Source organism: Bufo gargarizans, chromosome 5 (assembly GCF_014858855.1).
Source record: "Bufo gargarizans isolate SCDJY-AF-19 chromosome 5, ASM1485885v1, whole genome shotgun sequence".
Lineage (NCBI taxonomy): Eukaryota > Metazoa > Chordata > Amphibia > Anura > Bufonidae > Bufo > Bufo gargarizans.
The window spans coordinates 423,791,064-423,815,741 of NC_058084.1; the positions used below are offsets into that span (position 1 = coordinate 423,791,064).

Genomic DNA, 24,678 nt, shown 5'->3' on the forward strand with positions numbered 1-24,678 from the left:
TTTTGCACCTCTGCTAGTCGTTTGGCACAAGCCACTTTGAAGCCAATCATGCAGGGAGCCTGTCTATTTGCTATAGGAAAGTCTAATTAGATCCAATCAGAACTGTCTCCTGGCTCTGACATCACACCATCATCAGTCCTCTCTCTCTCTCTCTCTCTCTCTCGCTGTATCCCCCCTTGTCAGATTGCAAATTCAGCTCCCATTTGGGCTGATGGATATGCTTAGGACCCGACAGAAAGGGAAAAGAAGAAGAAGACGCACTGTAGGGGCTAGGAACATACTGCCTGTCTATCTGGAAGAAGCCTGGGGGAGCATCTTAAAGAATGCATGCTGTAAAAGCATCTCTCTTTGCCTTTTGCATTAAGCCACATGGGCAGAACATTATGTTTGCGGACCCTGCCCGCAACTAGTTCTCAGGGCAAAGAGTTTTATTTATTTATTAACTAGTTAGTTCTCAGAACGGAATAGAAGTACGTGATTATGAGTGTTGAAGTATTATAGGTGGTGTCTGTTTCCAAGGAGGGGGAAGCTGTGATTGTAGAAAAGTATCTGATTATATATATAGACGGAAAAGGAAAAGAGAAGAGGAGATCACGGATGAAGTGTGTGAATCATATAGAGTGAGCGGAAGCCGAGGCTTTGTCTGCTGTGCAATAGGTGGGAGTTACAATGTGGTACATTTGCTCCTTTGTGTAGTTTATTACATATTTATAAACTATATACGGTATGTAGCTTATTGGACAAGTGGGAAATAAAAGGGGTTGAATGTTGTGGTCTACCCAAAGGCATGATTGAAAGGTAACTCGCCATGGACCTGGTGCCTTTTACTGCATAATAAAAAAAAGACCATTATACGGTGCTGACATATACTGCAGCGGTGTACAATTATACAAAACGACACGTAATAAAAGCAAATACTGATCCCTACTCCAAAAAGTAAACTCTAAATGGAGGCCTCTACAATCTTAACATGTGGGCTAATGTCAAAATAAGTTAAAAAAACTACTGATTTTTGCTTTTGATTTTAAGATTGTGACTAGTATTGAGCAAATCGAACCCAAACTAATTGACTTTGATCTGAATTTCAGGAAGAATTTGATTCGCTGTGAAGCCAAATTTCCTCGGGTTACGTGGTAACAAATCTATTTGTCCTGAAATGGCGCTAAAAGTAAAAAATACATACTCAACTCGGCAAAGAGGCCGTCGCGGCCATCTTGATTGGCAGAAACCACCCCCAGACAGCATCATGATGTGATGACATCATCTTGCGAGATTTTGCGCAGAGTCCTCAATTAAGTTGGCCGGGCCAGCCCCTACGCGAGCAAATGGATGAGGTGAGTGCTTATTTATTTATTTTTCCGTGATCAGTGATGAATGCAGCATCTGGGGGGGTTCAATGATGAGGGGGGCAAAATCGCTGTTCTCCGTCATTGTGCCCACTACATACCAAGGAATTCAGTATATTGGGCAGACTAGATGGGCCAAATGGTTCTTATCTGCCGACACATTCTATGTTTCTATGAATGTGCTTCATTAATAAGTAATTCGTCACAAATTGAATTTCTTTGTCAAATTCGACAAAACAGCCAAATCAATGCCTTTGTTATTCTATACATTTCAGAACATGCATCAGGTCGGGGAGGAGAACTTCATGTCTGTGGACCTCTGCACCAGCTGCTTAGCTAGGATGTATAGGTGACTATATACTCTATGTTCATTCGCTTCGGTTTTGCTAAATTATATTTTGCAGCCTACTTGACAGTTTGCACATTACCAGATGTAGCAGAGCTGTTTAACTTGTTGGGGCTGCATTACTAATAATTGAGGGAGATATAATAAAACAAATTTACTACTTAGCGATATGGTGAAACATAATACATACATCACAGTATAAGTAGTAATAATGCAAAGTGTCCAATCCATTTCTGCTACATCTGCATGTTGTTTCGATTGTCTTCCATAATGATAATAGGTGTAAATCAGTGTATGAGTTTCGTAGAAGTAAATGTTAACACATTCATGCCCAGAGATTGTGAGTAGAGATGAGCGAAGTTTTGTAAAATTTGATTCGGCAACTTCACCTAAGTCCGTCAAGAAATGTAATTGGTTACAAATGAATTATTCACGAATCGCTATAAATCATGTATATCCAGGCCTCTCTGCCTTAGGGTATGGCCAAACGGCAGTGCTGCAGGTGGGTGATGAACCGCGTAATCAATTAGCCCACAGTTGCCTTTAATTTAATAATGAAGACTGCAATGTATATTCCTTCTTTATTGGTAATGGTCGTGCGGCACCTTTAATCAGGGGCTGTTGCTGGTATGGGGTTTGGCTAGTTAGGTGGGGGGGACAATATGCAAACTATTGCTGTTTTTCCTTGCAATCTCCTGCAAGTTGATGGTAAACACAGAATATTAATCAGCACTTGCATACCCACTTCTCCGACCCCAGCTCTCTCCTGCCCTACAGGTAGCAGCTCTTCTTCTGCCATCTGCTTTTCCTCCTTTTCCACATCATCTAATATCTGTGAGAATATGTCATCAGGAACATCCAGCTCCTCTTCTCTCTGCATCTTGCTGACATTTCTAAGACATGGAGACTTTGAAGAATGATTTGGAAGAAGTAATGCCAGCAAAGTATGAGGTTGGTCCTCATTAAGACCTAGTCCCCCTAAGAGGTGCAGACTGGATGGTTTTGGTTGGCACGCTAGCAAAGGAATAATAAAAGCTTTCATCTTATTGGGATTGAATTACATATCTCACTTTATGGCTGATGTTGGAATAACTAAATGTAGGAATAAATAAAACTGATGCAGAATAAGTCTCCCTGCACTCTCCCTCTCCAATACTCTTCTACTAATCGTTTTCAGCAACATTGTCCCTAGTGCATGAGCACTTGCCACATCTCTCCCTATGTTCAACTCACAACAAGCCAATGGTGAAGACTGCGAGGGATGACGGTTTTATAGGGTTGTTAATGACCACTCCTAGTAGGCGTCAGTGGGCACATGCAAACTAATAGGAGGCCATTGTAGCAAAAATTTCAGAAAAGGACAGCTGAAAACACAATTTTACTCAATTAAAATATAAAAAAATAAAGGGGTTGTCCAACATAAATAAAAATGTCATTACAACCAGGAAAGTTTGTAAAACAAAACAAAAAAAAAAATCTCTTTTTGAAAGTGCCGCAGCCCTAGCGTCTCAGCTCTTGTTCCCAACAGATCACCGCCAGACTGTTAGTGATGACATTATGTCCAAGATTGGGTGACTACTGCAGCCAATCATTATTCTGCATGAACGGCACATCACTGCAGAGGCTCAGAGGCTGCCGTTCATACATGCGTCACCACTTTTAGCACTTTGGGGGCTGCTTGGTGGGTGGGATTCTACCCACCAGTAACTCCATATTATGCTCGACCATACCGCTATCCTACTTTTATTAGGTCTTTCTTAGTGACAGGTTCTCTTTATTATGTCACTGACTTGGAAATAATTGATTAATGATGACAGCAGCAGAAGAGAACGTTGTTTCCTGCTCTTTTCCTCTTTAGGTTTCAATAGGACTCAATACATCTTGGACATTAAGGAAATAAAAGAAGGGTTAAACATTGACAGAGGTGTAAGAGGTAAAAGTGAGCTCCAGGCTGAATAGCAACATTTGGAATTTGCCATCGCCACCATGGTACTGTATGACACTTAGACTAGGCTACTCATATAGGGGTGCAGGCTATCTGGCAGAAATTCTGCGCAAATTTCCATGTGGATTTCTGTGCATTTCTGCACTAAATCCACAGCAAAAATCATATGTGTTACTTGCAGTTTTTGTGCGGATTTGAGGTGTTTTTTCCGCATATCTCTTTTCTCTACCACTGAAAAGGGTGAAATCTGCACCCAAAATCGCATACATAGTTGACAGGATGCAAATTTACTAATCGAAAAAGCAAAGCTTACATGAGATTTGTCAAATTTCATACACTTTGTACTGTAATATGCTGCAATTTTTCTGCACAAGAATCCACATGGAAAAAAAACGTCATCTACGTGCAGTTACCTCAAAATATCTGTTCTGTTAACATTTCCACTATGGCTTCTGTCCCCATAACTCTGTGCGGCATGCATCATACTGTACAACGGATCCAAAGGCATGACCACATGGTGCGGTTGTGATCCGGTCGGATTGGGCCAGCTACAGTCAAGAACCGTGTGGCTAATTACAAGTAGTCCACACCTATACAGTGTGATCTTCTTGACCACAGGTAGCCTAGACGCGACCGGGATCATGAGCGTGGTCTTACTCTAAATAGCACCTGGTATGTAGATTTAAGATTTCAACAGATCTAAACACTGTGGGGATTCGCTCTGGTAGGCAGATTAGCGGACGCAGTACAGAGGCAAAAACAAAGTCTTTAACTTAAACAGTTCAGTGTTTATTCACACATAAACAAAATGACAGTTTGCCGTCTTGGTGTTCATTCACACTATAGCAAGTGCACAGAACAAAAAACATTCACCTTGTCAGCAGCAGTTCACAACAGGCTTTAGGGGCCTGCTTCCCAGCAAGCATCTCTCAGCCCTTTAATACGGCACACATCCTTAGATCTCAAAACACAGAGACTCCACAGCTTCCCTGTCAGACGCAGGATAATCCACACCACCTAACATTGCTGCATGTGCTTTTATAACCCAGACCAAGACCCGGCCTGGAGCGTGGGGAGGAGCCACCCACCCAGCACTTTGGCTACTCCCAGAAAGAGCCGTCCCGAATTGGCATTGCAGGTATACTAAACAGCAAACAGTGTCAATCAGCACTAGCTGCCGCCGACACTTGAAACTACCGGCTCTTACCTCACCGAGGCCAGGAACCTAGGTGACACATACCTTCCGTCAATGACGGACCCTTGCACCTTCCTACAACACACACACACATAAATAACACACACACAAAAAAAAACATATACACAGATAAGCGCATATACATATAGTGCACATAAAAGTATTCATGCATAAATACACAAATGTACCGATACAGATATAAACACATTATTGTGCACATACGTTCACATAAATACACAAATATACAGCAACATGTACATGTATATTTCCATATACATATGTATTATTTGCCCTAGGACTGAACCGGTGAGTATAGTCCCTTTTGTTATTGTATGACAAGGCCTAGTAATTTGTAAATTCTTGAACTCCCCTTTAATTTGTCTGTACACATAAGAGTAAAGTCGGCCAAATGCACCGATTTAGGCAGACCCTGCTGTGCAGACTCTTCACCTTTGGCAGATGAAGGGGGAAAGAAGAGTCAGTAACAGCTTTCTCGCCTTTCCCTATTGAGAACATATTTGGCTAACAGCTATTGAAAGTGTTTGCGCACATTTAGTGCCTGCTCACACTGAGTATTTGGTGCTTATTTTGGCGAGTTTTCCACTTCAGAATCAGTGCCCAAAATGACTTCAAACAACGTTTTTCTTTTGTTTTGTTTTTACAGCAAAGTTTATACCACTCCGAAAAAAAAGGAGCAGCGTTCTCTATTTTGGCATGGAATCTGCATTTAATCTCCTGAATCCATGCCAAAATCTGTGAGCAGAAAATGCAGTTTTGAAAAAAAGTATATGCTCCAACAAAACCTTGTAAAAACACCACAGTGTCAAAAACACACAGAAAGTGGCTATAAAAAAGAAACCTGTCAGGAATATGGATTAACATGTACTGTCAGCCATGTCCTCACATCCACAATTTGTTGAAAGATAGCAGAGGTAGTGAACTCCACAGGAGGGCCCTGCTTCAAAGCCGCAGCCAGATAGCAGAAAACTACCAGCAGGCCTCATTTGGTTATATTTCACACCTCCATTCAGACAGCACGGATCCTGCAGGAAAACCTCCCTGCAGGGGGTCTGAGCCATTACCCAGTTCAATCAAATCTAGAAGACAGCATGGAACCGGCGATTTATAAGGAATTATGAATTGTCCGTCCATCCCAGGCATAATTCGGTTACCTTTTTGCGATCCTGGGGCAAAGCCAAACATCCACATGGTCCTGGCTTGATGCTAGGATGCTCAGGAGGGGAGATATACAGTACAGACCAAAAGTTTGGACACACCTTCTCATTCAGAGTTTTCTTTATTTTCATGACTATGAAAATTGTAGATTCACACTGAAGGCATCAAAAATATGAATTAACACATGTGGAATTATATACATAACTAAAAAGTGTGAAACAACTGAAAATATGTCATATTCTAGGTTCTTTAAAGTAGCCACCTTTTGCTTTGATTACTGCTTTCCACACTCTTGGCATTCTCTTGATGAGCTTCAAGAGGTAGTCACCTGAAATGGTTTTCACTTCACAGGTGTGCCCTGTCAGGTTTAATAAGTGGGATTTCTTGCCTTATAAATGGGGTTGGGACCCTCAGTTGCATTGTGGAGAAGTCAGGTGGATACACAGCTGATAGTCCTACTGAATAGACTGTTAGAATTTGTATTATGGCAAGAAAAAAGCAGCTAAGTAAAGGAAAATGAGTGGCCATCATTACTTTAAGAAATGAAGGTCAGTCAGTCCGAAAAATTGGGAAAACTTTGAAAGTGTCCCCAAGTGCAGTCACAAAAACCATCAAGCGCTACAAAGAAACTGGCTCACATGCGGACCGCCCCAGGAAAGGAAGACCAAGAGTCACCTCTGCTGCGGAGGATAAGTTCATCCGAGTCACCAGCCTCAGAAATCGCAGGTTAACAGCAGCTCAGATTAGAGACTAGGTCAATGCCACACAGAGTTCTAGCAGCAGACACATCTCTAGAACAACTGTTAAGAGGAGACTGTGTGAATCAGGCCTTCATGGTAGAATATCTGCTAGGAAACCACTGCTAAGGACAGGCAACAAGCAAAAGAGACTTGTTTGGGCTAAAGAACACAAGGAATGGACATTAGACCAGTGGAAATCTGTGCTTTGGTCTGATGAGTCCAAATTTGAGATCTTTGTTTCCAACCACTGTGTCTTTGTGCGACACAGAAAAGGTGAACGGATGGACTCTACATGCCTGGTTCCAACCGTGAAGCATGGAGGAGGAGGTGTGATGGTGTGGGGGTGCTTTGCTGGTGACACTGTTGGGGATTTATTCAAAATTGAAGGCATACTGAACCAGCATGGCTACCACAGCATCTTGCAGTGGCATGCTATTCCATCCGGTTTGCGTTTAGTTGGACCATCATTTATTTTTCAACAGGACAATGACCCCAAACACACCTCCAGGCTGTGTAAGGGCTATATGACCATGAAGGAGAGTGATGGGGTGCTGCGCCAGATGACCAGGCCTCCACAGTCAACGGACCTGAACCCAATCGAGATGGTTTGGGGTGAGCTGGACTGCAGAGTGAAGGCAAAAGGGCCAACAAGTACTAAGCATCTCTGGGAACTCCTTCAAGACTGTTGGAAGACCATTTCAGGTGACTACCTCTTGAAGCTCATCAAGAGAATGCCAAGAGTGTGCAAAGCAGTAATCAAAGCAAAAGGTGGTTACTTTGAAGAACCTAGAATATGACATATTTTCAGTTGTTTCACACTTTTTTGTTATGTATATAATTCCACATGTGTTAATTCATATTTTTGATGCCTTTAGTGTGAATCTACAATTTTCATAGTCATGAAAATAAAGAAAACTCTTTGAATGAGAAGGTGTGTCCAAACTTTTGGTCTGTACTGTACATATCTCTCCACAGAAACCAAATAATGGTACCATGTTTGGACTCTACTTGTAGCCAGAACCCAGGCGGATCTGTTGGTCCTAGTACCATCTCCCTGTGATGTTCTGATCTGGAGCTATGAACCCTAAAGGGTTTTGTGGGTCATTGAGCTGCCAGACCACTGTATATATTCTGTGTGTATAGTGTTATATCTAGTGTGCCCTTACGGCGATTAAATATATAATTTAATCTTGTGCTGTCTTATATCTCGATCATGAATCCCCACGTCCGTGTTTCGGCCTAGTTATAAGCTACCGCGGGTTGGTTTCTCACCTAAATAATCCCGTTAGCGGATCGGGATTATATAAAACGAGAAGCTGGTGGCAGATTACCCAGGCTGAGAAGGCGCTGTTTCGCTGCGGCAGTGAAAAGGCCCTCTCACCTTGTTGCCTCTCTGTGCCCGCGTAGACAGGTGGTGTCTGTGTAAACTGTACCAAGCTGACCTTACCTACTCCTCCAGGAGGGCGTAATGTCACGCTTTGGTAACAAGTGACCATACTGCGTCTCGTGAGCTCGACGTAGGTGACGTCAAGTGGGCACGAGGCATGGTATCTGTCACAAAACCTTTTTTCTGATTTTTTTTTAAATCAGTCGTGTGAATGTACCCTTAGACTACAGTGGTAGGTCTGCCTCTGGTCATGGCATTTCAACACACAAAAGTAGCCGAGACATATATTCTCAACAGATTTGTGGAAACTCCATAAAAATTACAGTTTCTCATTGTAACATTTCATTACTAAGTCAGATTTTGTAATAAAGTAATTTGACTGTGGATTAAAGGGAAAGTGCCAGGAAAGGCTTTCTTAGCCTATCACTGGCCTTAGCGGTAACCAACTCCAACCAGTGATTGACTGAGCTTGCCTTTCTGGTGTTGAGTTAGGACGGGCTGTGGAGAACATAGCTCCAAAATGTTGTGGTGAGGGACCCATTATGGTGAGTATCCATTCTTTTATGTACTAAAGCCCCTCTGAGCCCTCTTCTAACAATTTTTATTGTGTTACATGTCAAGAAACACCAGCGGAGACCCGGGAAGCACGGAATGGGAAGGGTAAGGGTGGGTGAGGTATAAAATGTGTTTAAACATTTTTTTATACCATTCTGAAGCTTTTTTAAATCATTTTTATTGCCCAGACAACCCCTTTAATGTTACTTTATAATGTATTCTGAATTCTTCTCCAGCCTTCTCCCCTGGTGGAGCATTCATTTAGATAATCTTCAAATCCTAATTGTCTATCTGTGTACTCCAGGATCCCACTTTCATAGATAAGGTTGCACTCAAGGTTTGTAAACTAGCAAAATAATGCATTTCAGATTTTATTCCTACATATGCTTTCGACAAAACCATCTCATTGGCTGCCACCATCACAGTACCTAAAATAAATAATTCAGATGAAGAGACTAGCATGCTGGTTACTTGTGACTTATGACTGAGCTGCATGTTCAGAAAAGGCTGCCACTCTCTATTTACACTGCCAAGAAAAAAAAAAATCAGCCTCTGACGGGGAGTAAATACACAATAAGAACATTTTAAAAGACGTGCCTTAACATCGGGGTATCAAAGCATTTCCTCTCCACCAGCTTGAGGTTTTTAATAGGCAGTGAAGACTGTTAGAGCAAGAGTTGAGGAACACGTACGTTACAGCAGCATATGTAAAGCTATTGATCTAAGCCATCATCTCATCTTTTTTCTCTTTTCCTGCCATCAAGGAGTTCACGCGCTCCGTCAGACTGGTCAAATGTGTAGAATCTGACTAACAAGTTTATTATATCTGACACAGCCACGAGAAGAACAGAAAAATCTTTCATGAGTCTTTTCAGTATCTGTAGTGTACATCGATATCCTAGGGGAGTCTTTTCCTCATGCCTCATCTTGAACATCCCATATACCTCAAATTATCTTTCTTAATTTTTTTCTGAGTTTACATTAACACAAAATATTTTTTCATTTTTTAAATTCTAGTTGTAGAGATGAAATATTTTGGACTGGCTGTCACGCTTGTGTGTGGGAGGAAAACACCACACCGAGCATAGGAGAGAAAGGGGATACCAGAATAAGGCCTGGAAACTAGGGAAGGAAAATGGACACCTCCTAGAGAAAACCCTAACTCCAGTCCTGACAGACTACTAGTATGAACAGGCCCCAAAGGAAGGCAAGTTCATACACCGTATAGCTAGAATCCAATCTCACCCTATAGGACCCTGGAACTAATGTCAGGACTGAGTCTACCTGTTCCTCCAAAGGGAAGGATGAACAGGAGTTTCCCTCAGGCCTAATGACAAATAGAGATGTCGCGAACGGCGAACGCGAATTTCCGCAAATGTTCACGAACGGGCGAACCAGGCGAACCGCCATAGACTTCAATATGAAGAAGCGTACGCTAGACCTTAGGTAGAGCGTGTGGACCACAGAGGGCGCACGAAACAACCGGTCAAAGACAATATTTTGGTTTCAGCAGTATTCCATTTATTCGTAAGACAACGCGTTTTGGGGTGCTAGGGTCCCCTTTATCAAGTCTGAGCCGGAAGGCTGGAGGGGTGTCACGGCTCATCTACAGAGGCACGTGTAGAACTCTGACCTCTTCGGTAACCGCGCTCCTCCACAACTTCTCCTTCTGAGAGGAGACCATCGATCTCCTACTGTTTAGAGGGAGCTGACTCGTCTGCTAAATCGTCCTCTGTTGAAACCAAAATATTGTCTTTGACCGGTTGTTTCGTGCGCCCTCTGTGGTCCACACGCTCTACCTAAGGTCTAGCGTACTCTTCTTCATACCGTTACCCAAGTGGCAGGGTGGCTCCTGCCCAAGGCGATCGGACGAATCTAGGCTGCACCAACCGTCATTTATCTACACTCGTTCTCAATTGCAGTTGCATCCAATTGATGCAACCACAATAGGTGAGCAAACCATTTCTTTCATTAGAAATCTGATTTGCTGAATTTACTTACCCTATGAGCGCCTTCTCTATCCTCTTGGCCGTTATCTGCTATAGATTTCAATAGGCAGGCGAATTTTAAAACCCACAGGGACTCTTTCTGGCCACAATAGTGATGGAAAAGTTGTTTCAAGGGGACTAACACCTGGACTGTGGCATGCCGGAGGGGGATCCATGGCAAAACTCCCATGGAAAATTACGTAGTTGACGCAGAGTCGGGTTTTAATCCATAAAGGGCATAAATCACCTAACATTCCTAAATAGTTTGGAATAACGTGCTTTAAAACATCAGGTATGATGTGGTTTCGATCAGGCAGTGTAAGGGTTACGCCCGCTTCACAGTGACAGACCAAACTCTGACAGACCAAACTCCCCTTTTAACTCACCGCAAACAACCGCAAACAGTCCATTTGCACAACCGCAAACACCCCATATGTACAAGGTTGGATACCAAGCTAGCCATGTCCCGTTCCTTGTCCTCACTGACGTCATTCAAGGTCTCTTCCTCCACCCAGCCACGTACAACACCAAGGGTTCCCAAAAGGTGACAACAAGCCCCCTGGGACGCCTGCTGTGGTTAGTCTTCCACCTCCTCAAAGCCTCCTTCCTCCTCTGACTCCTCTTCTTCAGACTCCTCTCTCTGCGTTGCCACAGGTCCAGCAATCGACGACGACAAGGCTGCTTCTGGTGGTGATGGTGACCACAACTCTTCCTCTTCATGCTCATCTATGGCCTGATCCAGCACTCTTCGCAGGGCACGCTCCAGAAAAAACACATATGGGATGAGGTCGATGATGTTGCCTTGGGTTTGACTGACCAGGTTTGTCACCTCCGCAAAAGGACGCATGAGCCTACAGCCATTGTGCATGAGCGTTCAGTAACGCGGCCAAAAAATACCCAGCTCCGCAGAGGCTGTCCTCTTTTTTTAAATAAAAAAAATCTGTTCTTAACAGTTTAATCTCTGTTTTGTCCCCTATCAGGGGCCGGTGTATGGAATAGATTTTAGTAACCGGGAGATGGAAAAAGATGCTTGGTCGGTCCTTTTCCAATTTAGGGCACTGCGTGTAATGTACTTTGCAATTCCCAATATGAGTGGTATGTTAAGTAGTACTATTCCTATCAGTTTAATCCCTCTTACGTCCCCTATCACGTCCTTCCCTGTTACGTCCCCCTGGAAGTAGGAGGACCGACCAAGCATCTTTTTTTTTTAAATCTATTCCATACACGTCCCCCCGACCAAGCATCTTTTTCCATCTCCCGGTTCCTAAAATCTATTCCATACACGTCCCTTGATAGGGGACGTGTATGGAATAGATTTTAGGAACCGGGAGATGGAAAAAGATGCTTGGTCGGTCCTCCTACTTCCAATTTGGGGCACTGCACGTGCGCCGTGCAATGTACTGTGCCACCAAATATGAGTGGTGTGTTAAGTAGTACTATTCCTATCAGTTTAATCCCTGTTATGTCCCCTATCAGGGGCCGATCTAATAAATAGATTTTAGACAACCGCAAAGAGTTGTCAATAGTTGACACACTCATGACATAAATTTTATTCCTCTATGCGTCAAACTTGGTGTAGTAATGACTGTGCTCGTGCACACGTTGGGGAGATTGCAGGCGATGTTTTTTTTTAAAAGCCTATGGTCGTGCTGAGGTAGTTCAGTGACAGTTAAGTGACCCAGAAAACAGTGATTCTGCAGTCTGGGCCCATTGTTGGCCTAGTAGGCTTTAATGATCACCTTAGATGATCACAAAGAAAATTAATGTTTTTTCTATGCAAAGTTATCCAGCCGATCGCTTTTGGTCTGTTCACAATGAAGCAATGACCTTATCATCTGGGGTGTGCCAACATTGCCAACACACTCATAGAGGTGGTTGCTTCATTGTGATACGCAAGTCCCTTCGCCACAAAGAGGTAATGATCACGAAGGGGAATTGACACATGTATGTGCCTTTTTTTTTGTTTTGTTTTTGCAGCCACAGTGCAGCACCAGAGGCCAGAAAAATTAGGCATGTATACATGCCTGAAAAATTAGGTATTGTTGCAGCCGTTGCTGCGGCCAGAAAAATTTATGTTTACCAAGCAGAAAGTGTACTAAAACATTGCGGCTTGAACCCTAGTTGGTGGCGGATAAGTTACGCAAGTCATCCGGCATGCAGAGATAAAATACAGCAGCGTGTGGACCATTTTTAGCCCAAGGCAGCTCATCTCAGCACCAGGCCTTTATTAGTCAAATGTATCGCCCACTGTCAGTCCCTTCAGGATCCATGCCTCATTCATATTAATAAAGGTGAGGTAATCTAGACTTTTTTGACCTAGGCGACTTCTCTTCTCAGTGACAATACCTCCTGCTGCACTGAAGGTCCTTTCTGACAGGACACTTGAAGCGGGGCAGGCCAGAAGTTCTATCACAAATCGGGATAGCTCAGGCCACAGGTCAAGCCTGCACACCCAGTAGTCAAGGGGTTCATCGCTCCTCAGAGTGTCGATATCTGCAGTTAAGGCGAGGTAGTCTGCTACCTGTCGGTCGAGTCGTTCTCTGAGGGTGGACCCCGAAGGGCTGTGGTGATGAGTAGGACTTAAAAACCTCTGCATGTCCTCCATCAACAACACGTCTGTAAAGCGTCCTGTCCTTGCCGGCGTGGTCGTGGTAGGAGGATTCCTTTCATCTCTTCCCCTGTTAGATTCCCGTTGTGCTGTGACATCACCCTTATACGCTTTGTAAAGCATACTTTTCAATTTATTTTGGAACTGCTGCATCCATTCCGACTTGCAGTAATTCGGTAACATTTCAGGCACTTTCTGCTTATACTGGGGGTCTAGTAGCAAGGACACCCAGTACAGGTCGTTCTCCTTCAGCCTTTTTATACGAGGGTCCCTCAACAGGCACGACAGCATTTAAGACCTCATTTGCACAAGGTTGGATGCCGAGCTACTCATGTCCTGTTCCTCGTCCTCAGTGATGTCACTGAAAGTCTGTTCTTCCCCCCAGCCACGTACAACACCATGGGTACCAGATAGGTGACAACGAGCACCCTGGGATGCCTGCTGTGGTTGGTCTTCCTCCTCTTCCTCAAAGCCACATTCGTCCTTTGACTCCTCTTCCTCACACTCCTCTTCCAGCGTTGCCGCAGGTCCAGCAAGCAATGCTAATAAGGCTGTTTCTGGTGGTGATGGTGACCACAACTCTTCATGCTCATCTATGGCCTGATACAGCACTCTTCGCAGGGCACGTGTTACGGAAGGTGTACAGGAAACTAGAAGACACAAAATGAAGATCCGACTGACTGGATCCAAAACTAAGGAACAAAAGGGAGAGCCCTGCATCAGACCTGGCTCTCTCCCTAACTGCTCAGCCTATGCGAAAATCCCAATGGTAGATGATTGCATATCCTCGTACCTCGACTGTATAACACCTGAACACCCTATAATAGTGAGGGGACACGACCACCGGCTCCCTACACTTGATACGGAGGGAGTCAGGGTCACCTGGGATCCAGCAAACAGGAAAACACAAATTAATGAACAAAACTTATCTGTAGAAGACTCAGAAGTAGGATCAGCATGCACACACTCCAGGAAGTAATATAAACCACAAAGTGATGCAGTATGTGGAGGGATTTAAAGGGATGCAATCAGTGCAACTACATGACAGCTGAGAGAGGCTAACGAGATGAGAAAATGAAAGCAAAACAAAAGGAACCCCCAAGCGAGAACAGAAAGCCTTCCAGAATCTGGAAACAAACTGTGTGCCCCTATCAGAGACTATGTCTGAAGGAATACCATGCAATTTGACAATGTGATCAATAAATGCCTGCGCCAGCGTCTTAGCATTGGGCAAACCAGGAAAAGGAATGAAATGCACCATTTTGATAAAACGGTCCACCACCACCAGTATCACAGTCTTCCTCGAGGAACGAGGCAGGTCCGTAATGAAGTCCATGGACAGATGTGTCCAAGGACTGGAAGAAATGGGTAACGGAAGGAGAGGACCCGATGGCCGTGAGTGAGGGACTTTGGCATGAGCGCAGGTCTCGCAGGCAGCCACAAAACCCTCAACCGACTTACGAAGCGCCGGCCACCAGAATCTCCGAGCGATGAGATCCACTGTGGCTCTTGCCCCCGGGTGCCCAGCAAGGACAGTATTGTGGTGTTCTTTAAAAATCTTGTGTCTTAAAGCGAGAAACAACCTCCCAGGAGGACAAAGATCAGGAGCCTCTGACTGGGCTACCTGAATCTCTGCCTCCAATTCAGGATAAAGAGCATAGACCACCACACCTTCAGCCAAAATGGGACCCGGGTCTTGAAAAATTCCCACCTCCCGGAAAGCAACGTGACAGGGCATCCGCCTTCACATTCTTAACCCCAGGGCGGAATGTGACAACAAAATTAAACCTTGAAAAGAACAAAGACCATCTGGCCTGTCTCGGGTTCAGACGCTTGGCTGACTCCAAGTAGGCCAGATTCTTATGGTCAGTAAACACGGTAATAGGGTGTCTGGCTCCCTCTAGCCAATAGCGCCATTCCTCAAAAGCCAACTTGATGGCCAACAACTCTCTATCTCCCACATCATAATTTCTCTCTGAGGAGGAGAGTTTCTTCGAGAAAAAGGCACACAGTCGCCATTTGGCAGGAGAGGGACCCTGAGACAAGACCGGACCCACACCCACCTCAGAAGCATCAACCTCAACTATGAAGGGTAGAGAAATATCAGGTTGTACCAAGATGGGAGCGGAAGCAAAACTCTCCTTGATATTAGAAAAGGCTTTACGCGCCTCTACCGACCAGTAGGAAAAATCTACCCCCTTTCTAGTCATATCAGTGAGTGGTTTAACAACAGAGGAATAATTCAAAATAAACTTCCTGTAATAATTGGCAAAACCCAAAAAACGCATCAGCGCCTTCTGATTCTCAGGAAGCTCCCACTCAAGCACAGCGCGGACCTTCTCGAGGTCCATGCGAAAACCAGAAGCGGAGAGAAGAAACTCCAGTAATTGAATTTCTGGAACCGCAAACACACATTTTTCCAGTTTAGCGTACAATTTATTCTCCCGCAGGATGAGCAAGACCTGACGTAGGTGGTCCTTATGAGTTTTGAAATCAAAATGTCATCTAGATACACTAATACAAATTTCCCCATTAAATGATAAAAAATGCTGTTCACAAAATGCTGAAAGACGGCTGGAGCATTCATCAAACCAAAAGGCATAACCAAATTCTCAAAATGGCCCTCAGGGGTATTGAAGGCCGTCTTCCATTCGTCTCCTTCTCTGACCCTGACCAGGTTGTATGCCCCTCTTAGATCCAACTTGGAAAAAACTTTAGCCCCAACAATCTGGTTAAACAGGTCCGGGATCAGAGGAAACGGATAAGGGTCGCGAATTGTGATACTGTTCAGCTCCCTGAAATCCAGACATGGTCTTAAAGAACCATTTTTTTTCTTAACAAAGAAAAAAACTGTGGCAACAGGTGACTCTCAGAGATATAAGCCCGCATAGCGACCCTTTTAGGTTGGGAGAGATTGTATAAACGAGATTTAGGCAGCTTGGCGCCTGGGGTGAGTTTAATAGGGCAATCGTACTCCCTGTGCGGGGTCAAGTCCTGAACACCACTCTCAGAGAACACATCCGAAAATTTACGATCCGGATCATCATATATCTGACCCAGGGCTAAAAAGAAATTCATCCACTGAACGGAGGGGCCGTGCCCCCACCGGCAGCGGAAAGGCCCAGGACTGACCGTTATCCCTGAGCAGCGAGATGATGATCCCCACCCTCCGTTCCTCATCACCAGAGGAATGGGGAAGTAGGCGAAAATGGAGTTTGCAAGCCTCTATAAAATGAACAAAATTCTCACTACCCCCGAGAACGTATCCGGGAGCGAGATCTTAGGCTCAGAACAAACTCCATGAACGCAAGCAGGACAGGTAACTTGAAACTGAGAAAGAGTCTTACGGAGATCTGCTACCTCCAATGGAAGACCATGCATGCGTTCAGTCAAAAGTGAAACCGGATCCATGCTTGAGACGGTTTTGGCGGTTTATAATGTCACGGAAGGTGTACAGGAAACTAGAAGACACAAAATGAAGATCCGACTGACTGGATCCAAAACTAAGGATTAAAAGGGAGAGCCCTGCATCAGACCTGGCTCTCTCCCTAACTGCTCAGCCTATGCGAAAATCCCAATGGTAGATGATCGCATATCCTCGTACCTCGACTGTATAACACCTGAACACCCTATAATAGTGAGGGGACACGACCACCGGCTCCCTACACTTGATACGGAGGGAGTCAGGGTCACCTGGGATCCAGCAAACAGGAAAACACAAATGAATGAACAAAACTTATCTGTAGGAGACTCAGAAGTAGGATCAGCATGCACACACTCCAGGAAGTAATATAAACCGCAAAGTGATGCAGTATGGGGAGGGATTTAAAGGGATGCAATCAGTGCAACTACATGACAGCTGAGAGAGGCTAACGAGATGAGAAAATGAAAGCAAAACAAAAGGAACCTCAAGGAGGAGGTTCTGAAGGACGTCTGTCAGAGCTTCTCAGATGTCTGGTGGTGACAGCACGCTCCAGGAAGAAAACAAATGGGATGATGTCGCTGATGGTGCCTTCGGTGCGACTGACTAGGTTTGTCACCTCCTTAAAAGGACGCATGAGCCTACAGGCATTGTGCATAAGCGTCCAGTAACATGGCAAAAACCCCGGTCATACAAATACTCATTGACGGATTTTTCTTGTTGGAGCAGGTCGAACATTCGGAGTGTTGAATTCCAACGTGTCGGGCTGTCGCAAATCAAGCGCCTCACTGGCATGTTGTTTCGCCACTGGATATCTGAAAAGTGCGCCATGGCCGTGTAGAAACGCCTGAAATGGCCACACACCTTTCTGGCCTGCTTGAGGACGTCCTGTAAGCCTGGGTACTTATACACAAAGCGTTGTACAATCAGATTCAACACATGTGCCATGCACCGCACATGTGTCAACTTGCCCAAATTCAATGCCGCCAACAAATTGCTTCCATTGTCACACACCACTTTGCCGATCTCCAGTTGGTGCGGAGTCAGCCACTGATCCACCTGTGCTAGGAGTGCTGGTCCAGTGTGACTCTCTGCTTTCAGGCAAGTCAATCTAAAGACTGCGTGACACTGTCGTATCCGGGATGTGGAACAGCACCTGGGGAGCTGGCGTTGATGTGGAGCAAGACGCAGCAGCAGAAGAGGACTCAGCCGAGGAGGTTAGCGAAGAGGATGGTGTAGGAGGAGTAGAGGAGGTGGCAGCAGGCCTGCCTGCAAGTCGTGGCGGTGTCACCAACTCCTCTGCAGAGCCACGCATTCCATGCTTGGCAGCCGTCAGCAGGTTTACCCAATGCGGTGATATACCTGCCCTGACTGTGCTTTGCAGACAAGGTATAAGTGGTCAGATGGACCCTTGCCCCAACACTTTGTGCCAGACATGCCATGACTTCCTTTTGCACAATTGAGTACAGGTTGGGGATTGCCTTTTGTGCAAAGAAATTTTGTCCGGGTACCTTCCACTGCAGTGTCCCAATAGCTACAAATTTTTGGAAGCCTCAGACTCCACCAGCTTGTATGGTAAAAGCTGGCGGGCTAAGAGTTCCGACAAGCCAGCTGTCAGACGCCAGGCAAGGGGGTGACTTTGTGACATTGGCTTCTTATGCTCAAACATGTTCTTGAGTGGCGGATTGTTGAGAGGGGGCAAGGAGGACAGCAGTGGTTGACGTGGCTGAAGATGCTGGACCAGGAGGAGGATGGCGGCTTTGAGTTTGTGTGCTGCTTATACTCATGTGTTGATTCCATAGGCATTTGTAATTTGAGATCATGTGCCTTCGCAAAGCAGTTGTACCTAGATGGGTGTTGTACTTCTCACGACTCAGTTTCTTTTGGCACAGGTTGCAAATGGCATCGCTGTTATCACAGGAAGACACACAAAATGCCACACTGCTGATCTCTGCAATGACGTAATTCTGGTGGTGGCAACAGCATGCGTTGATTGGCGTGCTGTCTGTCTGACCCCGGGTGCCAATGCATGCTGTCTGACTTTGCCAATAGCTCCTTGTGACGACCTCCCCCTGCTTCCAACTCGTCTCCTCCTCCTCTCTGTTTCCCCATCTGAACTTTCCCCCTGTTCTTCTTCTCTTCGAGCGGGCACCCACGTGACATCCACGGACACATCGTCATCATCAACCGCTTCACTTGTATCTGACAACTCAGCAAAGGAAGCAGCGGGTACAACATCATCATCATCACACCATGTGTCCATCTGTGTAATGCTTCCTGACTGAGAAATATCCCTGTTATCTACATCCTCTGGCAATAATGGTTGCGCATCACTCATTTCTTCAAACTGATGTGTAAATAACTGCTCTGACAGATCAAGTGAAGCGGCTGTGGTGCTAGTGTTGGTGGTGGCGGCAGGCGGGCGAGTGGTAACTTGAGAGGTACCCGAAGCTGAGCTGGAGGAGGATGGTGCGTAAGGCTGGGTTCACACCTGAGCGTTCGCGATGGAGCGCTCTGTATGCGCGATTGTACCGGCGTTTGCAATCGCACATACAGAGACAAGCGAACGCCCATTGTCGCGCGTTCCCGAAAGTCTATGTACGGGAACACGCGACAAGACGCCCCAAAGAAGCTCATTTACTTCTTGGGGCGTCTGGCCAATCGCGCTGTAAAACGCCCAGGTGAGAACCATGCCGATAGGGAAGCATTGGTTTCTCCTTGTTAAGCGTTTTACAGCGCATAGGAACGCGCTGTAAAACGCTCAGGTATGAACCCAGCGTCAAGGTTCCGAGCGGAAGCTGTAGAAGATTGGGTGTCCTGTGTTAGCCAGTCAACTATGTCCTCAGAACTTTTCGAGTTCAGGGTACGTGGCCTCTAAACAACGGGCATTATTCTAGGGCCAAAGGGAATCACAGCACCACGACCAGGACGGCCCCTGTGGGGTGGCCTGCCTCTGCCTGTCATTTTTTTAAGATTAGTTTAGTTGTACTATGCGTGCAAGCTACTGTGACACCAGATATGAGTGGCACTGTGCACTGGCAGAAGTTGGCAGAGTAGATGCTGTAGGCCTGACACACACGCTTGCAGACAACTAACTGCTATTCAATCTATTACAGTCAAAAAATTTTTTTTTTAAATGTAATCTACTGTGAAACCAGATATGAGTTGCTCTAGTGACACTATGCACTTGCAGGGCCTGAAATACACACACGTGCAGCAGGCAACTGACTGCTATTATTTCACAGTCAAATTTATTTTATTTTTTTATGTCATCTTCTGTGACACCAGATATGAGTTGGCTGGTGACACTGTGCACTTGCAGGGCCTGAAACACACACACGTGCAGGCAACTGACTGCTATTATTTCACAGTCAAATTTGTTTTTTGTTTTTTTAATGTAATCTACTGTGACACCAGATATGAGATGCACTGGTGACACTATGCACTTACAGGGCCTGAAACACACACGCGTGCAGGCAACTGACTGCTATTATTTCACAGTCAAAATTATTATTTTTTTAAATGTAATCTTCTGTGACACCAGATATGAGTTGCGCTGGTGACACTGTGCACTTGCAGGGCCTCAAACACACACACGCGTGCAGGCAACTGACTGCTATTATTTCACAGTCAATTTTTTTAATTTTTTTTAAAATGTAATCTACTGTGACACCAGATATGAGTTGCGCTGGCTACACTATGCACTTGCAGGGCCTGAAACACACACGCGTGCAGGCAACTGACTGCTATTATTTCACAGTCCAAATATATATATATATATTTTTAAATGTAATCTACTGTGACACCAGATATGAGTTGCGCTGGTGACACTGTGCACTTGCAGGGCCTGAAACAAACACGCGTGCAGCAGGCAACTGACTGCTATTATTTCACATTTAAATTTTATTTGATTTTTTTATGTAATCTACTGTGACACCAGATATGAGTTGCGCTGGTGACATTGTGCACTTGCAGGGCCTGAAACACACACGCGTGCAGGCAACTGACTGCTATTATTTCACAGTCAAAATCGTTTTTTTTTTTTTATGTAATCTACTGTGACACAAGATCTGAGTTGCACTGGTGACACTATGCACTTGCAGGGCCTGAAACACACACGCGTGCAGGCAACTGACTGCTATTATTTCACAGTCAAAATAGTTTTTTATTTTTTATTTAATCTACTGTGACACCAGATATGAGTTGCGCTGGTGACACTATGCACTTGCAGGGCCTGAAACACACACGCGTGCAGGCAACTGACTGCTATTATAACACAGTCAAAATATATATATATTTTTAATATAATCTACTGTGACACCAGATATGAGTTGCGCTGGTGACACTGTGCACTTGCAGGGCCTGAAAAACACACGTGCAGGCAACTGACTGCTATTATTTCACAGTCCAATTTTTTTTATGTAATCTTCTGTGACACAAGCTATGAGTTTCACTGGTGTGACACTGTGCACTTGCAGGGCCGGAAACACACACGTGTGTCGGCAACTGACTGCTATTATTTCACAGTCAAAATAGTTTTTTTTCATGTAATCTACTGTGACACAAGATATGAGTGGCACTGGTGTGACACTTTGCACTTGCAGGGCCTGAAACACACACGCGTGCAGGCAACTGACTGCTATTATTTCACAGTCAAAATAGTTTTTTTTTTTAATGTAATCTACTGTGACACAAGATATGAGTTGCGCTGGCTACACTATGCACTTGCAGGGCCTGAAACACACACGCGTGTCGGCAACTGACTGCTATTATTTCACAGTCAAAATACTTTTTTTTTTAAATGTAATCTACTGTGACACAAGATATGAGTTGCACTGGTGTGACACTGTACACTTGCAGGGCCTGAAACAAACACGCGTGCAGGCAACTGACTGCTATTATTTCACAGTCAAAATATATATATATATTTTTTTTTTAATGTAATCTACTGTGACACAAGATATGAGTTGCACTGGTGTGACACTGTGCACTTGCAGGACCTGAAACACACACACGTGCAGGCAACTGACTGCTATCATTTCACAGTCAAAATTTTAGTTTTTTTTTAAATGTAATCTACTGTGACACCAGATATGAGTTGCGCTGGTGACACTATGCACTTGCAGGGCCTGAAACACACATGTGTGCCGGCAACTGACTGCTATTATTCCACAGTCAAATGTTTTTTAGTTTTTTTTTATATAATCTTCTGTGACACCAGATATGAGTTGCACTGGTGACACTATGCACTTGCAGGGCATGAAACACACACGCGTGCAGGCAACTGACTGCTATTATATTGCAGTCCAAAAAGTTGTTGTTTTTTTTAAATGCAAGCTACTGTGACACCAGATATGAGTGGTGGCACTGGGCAAGTTGGCACAGTATACGCTGTGAGCCTGACACACACGCTGGCAGGCAACTGCAATTAGATTACACAGGAAACAAAAAAAACAAAAAAAGCAGACTTATGTTCTAGCCCTAAAAAGGGCTTTTTGGGGTGCTGTCCTTACAGCAGAGATCAGATGAGTCTTTCAGGACTGTAGTGGACACTGAATACACTGGCCTAGCTATCGATTTCCCTATTAAATTAGCAGCAGCTAGACTGTCCCTCCTCTCACTAAGAATGCAGCTTCCGAATGAATCTAAAATGGATGCTGTCCAGGAGGTGGGAGGGTTTGGGTGGGAGGGTCTGCTGCTGATTGGCTGGAATGTGTCTGCTGACTGTGAGGTACAGGGTCAAAGTTTACTCAATGATGACGAATAGGGGGCGGACCTAACATCGCATATGTTCGCACACTGCGGCGAATGCGAGCAAGCTATGTTTGCCGGGACCTGTTCGGGATAGTTCGGGACATCTCTAATGACAAACAACAGGGAAAGGGAACACACACACACATATATATATATATATATATATATATAAACAAAATACAAAAGGGAAAGGAAACACTTATCTTCAATGAAGCTTTGGTAGCACCAGGAACTCAGCCGAGAACCACATACAAGCTAACCACAAGTCTAACAGAAGCTATAAACCGCGTAACGTAGTGGGAGAAACAGCAATAAATAGAGAAGGTTAAATGACCACAATAGCCACACCTGGAGATAGAAAGTGTGGCAAGCACCAGAAACAAGACAGATGTCATTGGATCCAATATGAAAACATGTCAGATCAAACCACATGTTGCCAGTCTCACAGATCTCCTGCCACCTGTCGAGGGAACGTCCGCATGTCTCGGTACATCCGTGACACTGATACAATTAAAGGGATATACAAGTCATTAGTGCCATTGGCTCTCTATTTGGCTACTTATAACAAGGGACTTATAATAATGCTACTGCATGTGTACATGGGTTTAAAAATAAAAAAGTAGAGAACCTCGTTAATGCCCCTTTCACACGAGCGTGACTTATTAGATCCAGATGCGTTCAGGGTGCGTTCAGTGAAACTCACATAATTTTGCAATCAATCACTTTTGTCTGCGATTGTGTTTAGTTGTTCAGTTTTTTTCCGTGCGGGTGCAATGCGTTTTGATGCGTTTGTAAAGCGCGTGATAAAAAACAGAAGGTTTACAAACAACATCTCTTAGCAACCATCAGTGAAAATCGCATCACATCCGCACTTGCTTGCGGACGTGATGCGATTTTCACGCAGCCCTATTCATTTCTATTGTGCCTGCGTTGCGTGAAAAACGCAGAATATAGAACATGCTGCGATTTTCACGCAACGCACAAGTGATGCGTGAAAAACATTGCTTATGTACACAGCTCTATTGAAGTGAATGGGTCAGGATTCAGTGCAGGTGCAATGTGTGCACCCGCGCAGAGTACTCGCCCGTGTGAAAGGGGCCTAAAGGTGTTATTCTGTGATCCATGTAAAAAAATTAAAATTGACCATCATTTCAGACATGAAAATACCTTTCTAACAAAGCTAGAACCAGCTCTGTCCCACATATGGATCCAGAGATCTCCACATTCACGGCACCATGTGCTCTGCAAGATTATGTTTAGCCTAGCAGCACATGGGGCGGGCGTGTCCTTTCTGCTTCTGCTCTCTCCCTGTAACTGCCATAGAAAATATGGCTAATGGGATTTGAAGATTTGAACTGAACACACTCAACCAGCTCAGTGAGACGGACAGCCTGGATGCAGTAGCCAGAGGTGAAGAAGAACTATGGCAAAATCTGAGCAGAATGTGCTCCACTGTTTCCATTACTTCCAGAGATGAGAACCACATATATCAAGCACTTATGACATATCCTGTAGAGATGCAATAAATGTTGGGAATGACCATAACCCTTTAAACCCCTTCCCCACCATAAATTTAAGTCAGGAGTCAAGTATTTAAATTTGGCGCCTGCTTGTTAGAGCAACAGGTGCCATAGCCGCCAGATGCCTGCTGTATTAAACAGCAGACACCTGTGGCTAATGTATGGGATTGACGATAATGTAGATTGCACACATTTAACCTCTCAAAACTCATGGTCAAATGTGACCACAGCATCTGGGAGCTCAAAAACCCAGGAGCATGCACTTCTGGGCATGCAAACTAGATGATTTCTGCAGCAACCTTGGTCCTCCTGAATGATCCAAGGCTGCTGCAGATGGATTCTTGCAGAGATCCTGCCTGTGGCAGGGCTCCATAAGAACTCAGCGAAATTCTCATAGACTCCAATACACTGGAGTCTATGAGAGAACGATTTCTTCTCAAAGTTCCTTGGGGAACTAATAAAAAGTGTAAAAAAGTTAAAAAAGGCTTTAAAAAAATCTAATTTAAATAAACACAAAAAACAATCAAAAAAATTAACGACACAGGCATCGCTGTGTGCAAAAACATCCACACTATTAAAATACAAAAATATTTATTCCATATGGCAAATGGCATAGTGAAAAAACATAAAAATCGTTGATTCACCAATTTTTTTGTCACTTCACCTGCCTAAAAAATCATTATCAGAAAGTCATGAA

At 44.5% G+C, this 24,678-nt stretch overlaps 1 long non-coding RNA gene across 1 annotated transcript in view; it reads left to right on the forward strand.

Moving 5' to 3' along the window:
- Positions 1-1,118: 1,118 nt before the first annotated feature.
- The window catches only part of LOC122938607, a 153,032-nt gene continuing 129,472 nt past the window's right edge, over positions 1,119-24,678 (forward strand). Inside the window, exons 1-2 of the long non-coding RNA XR_006390041.1 lie at positions 1,119-1,334; positions 1,622-1,695. This is a non-coding gene — a long non-coding RNA (uncharacterized LOC122938607). The remainder of the gene's footprint in view (positions 1,335-1,621; positions 1,696-24,678) is intronic.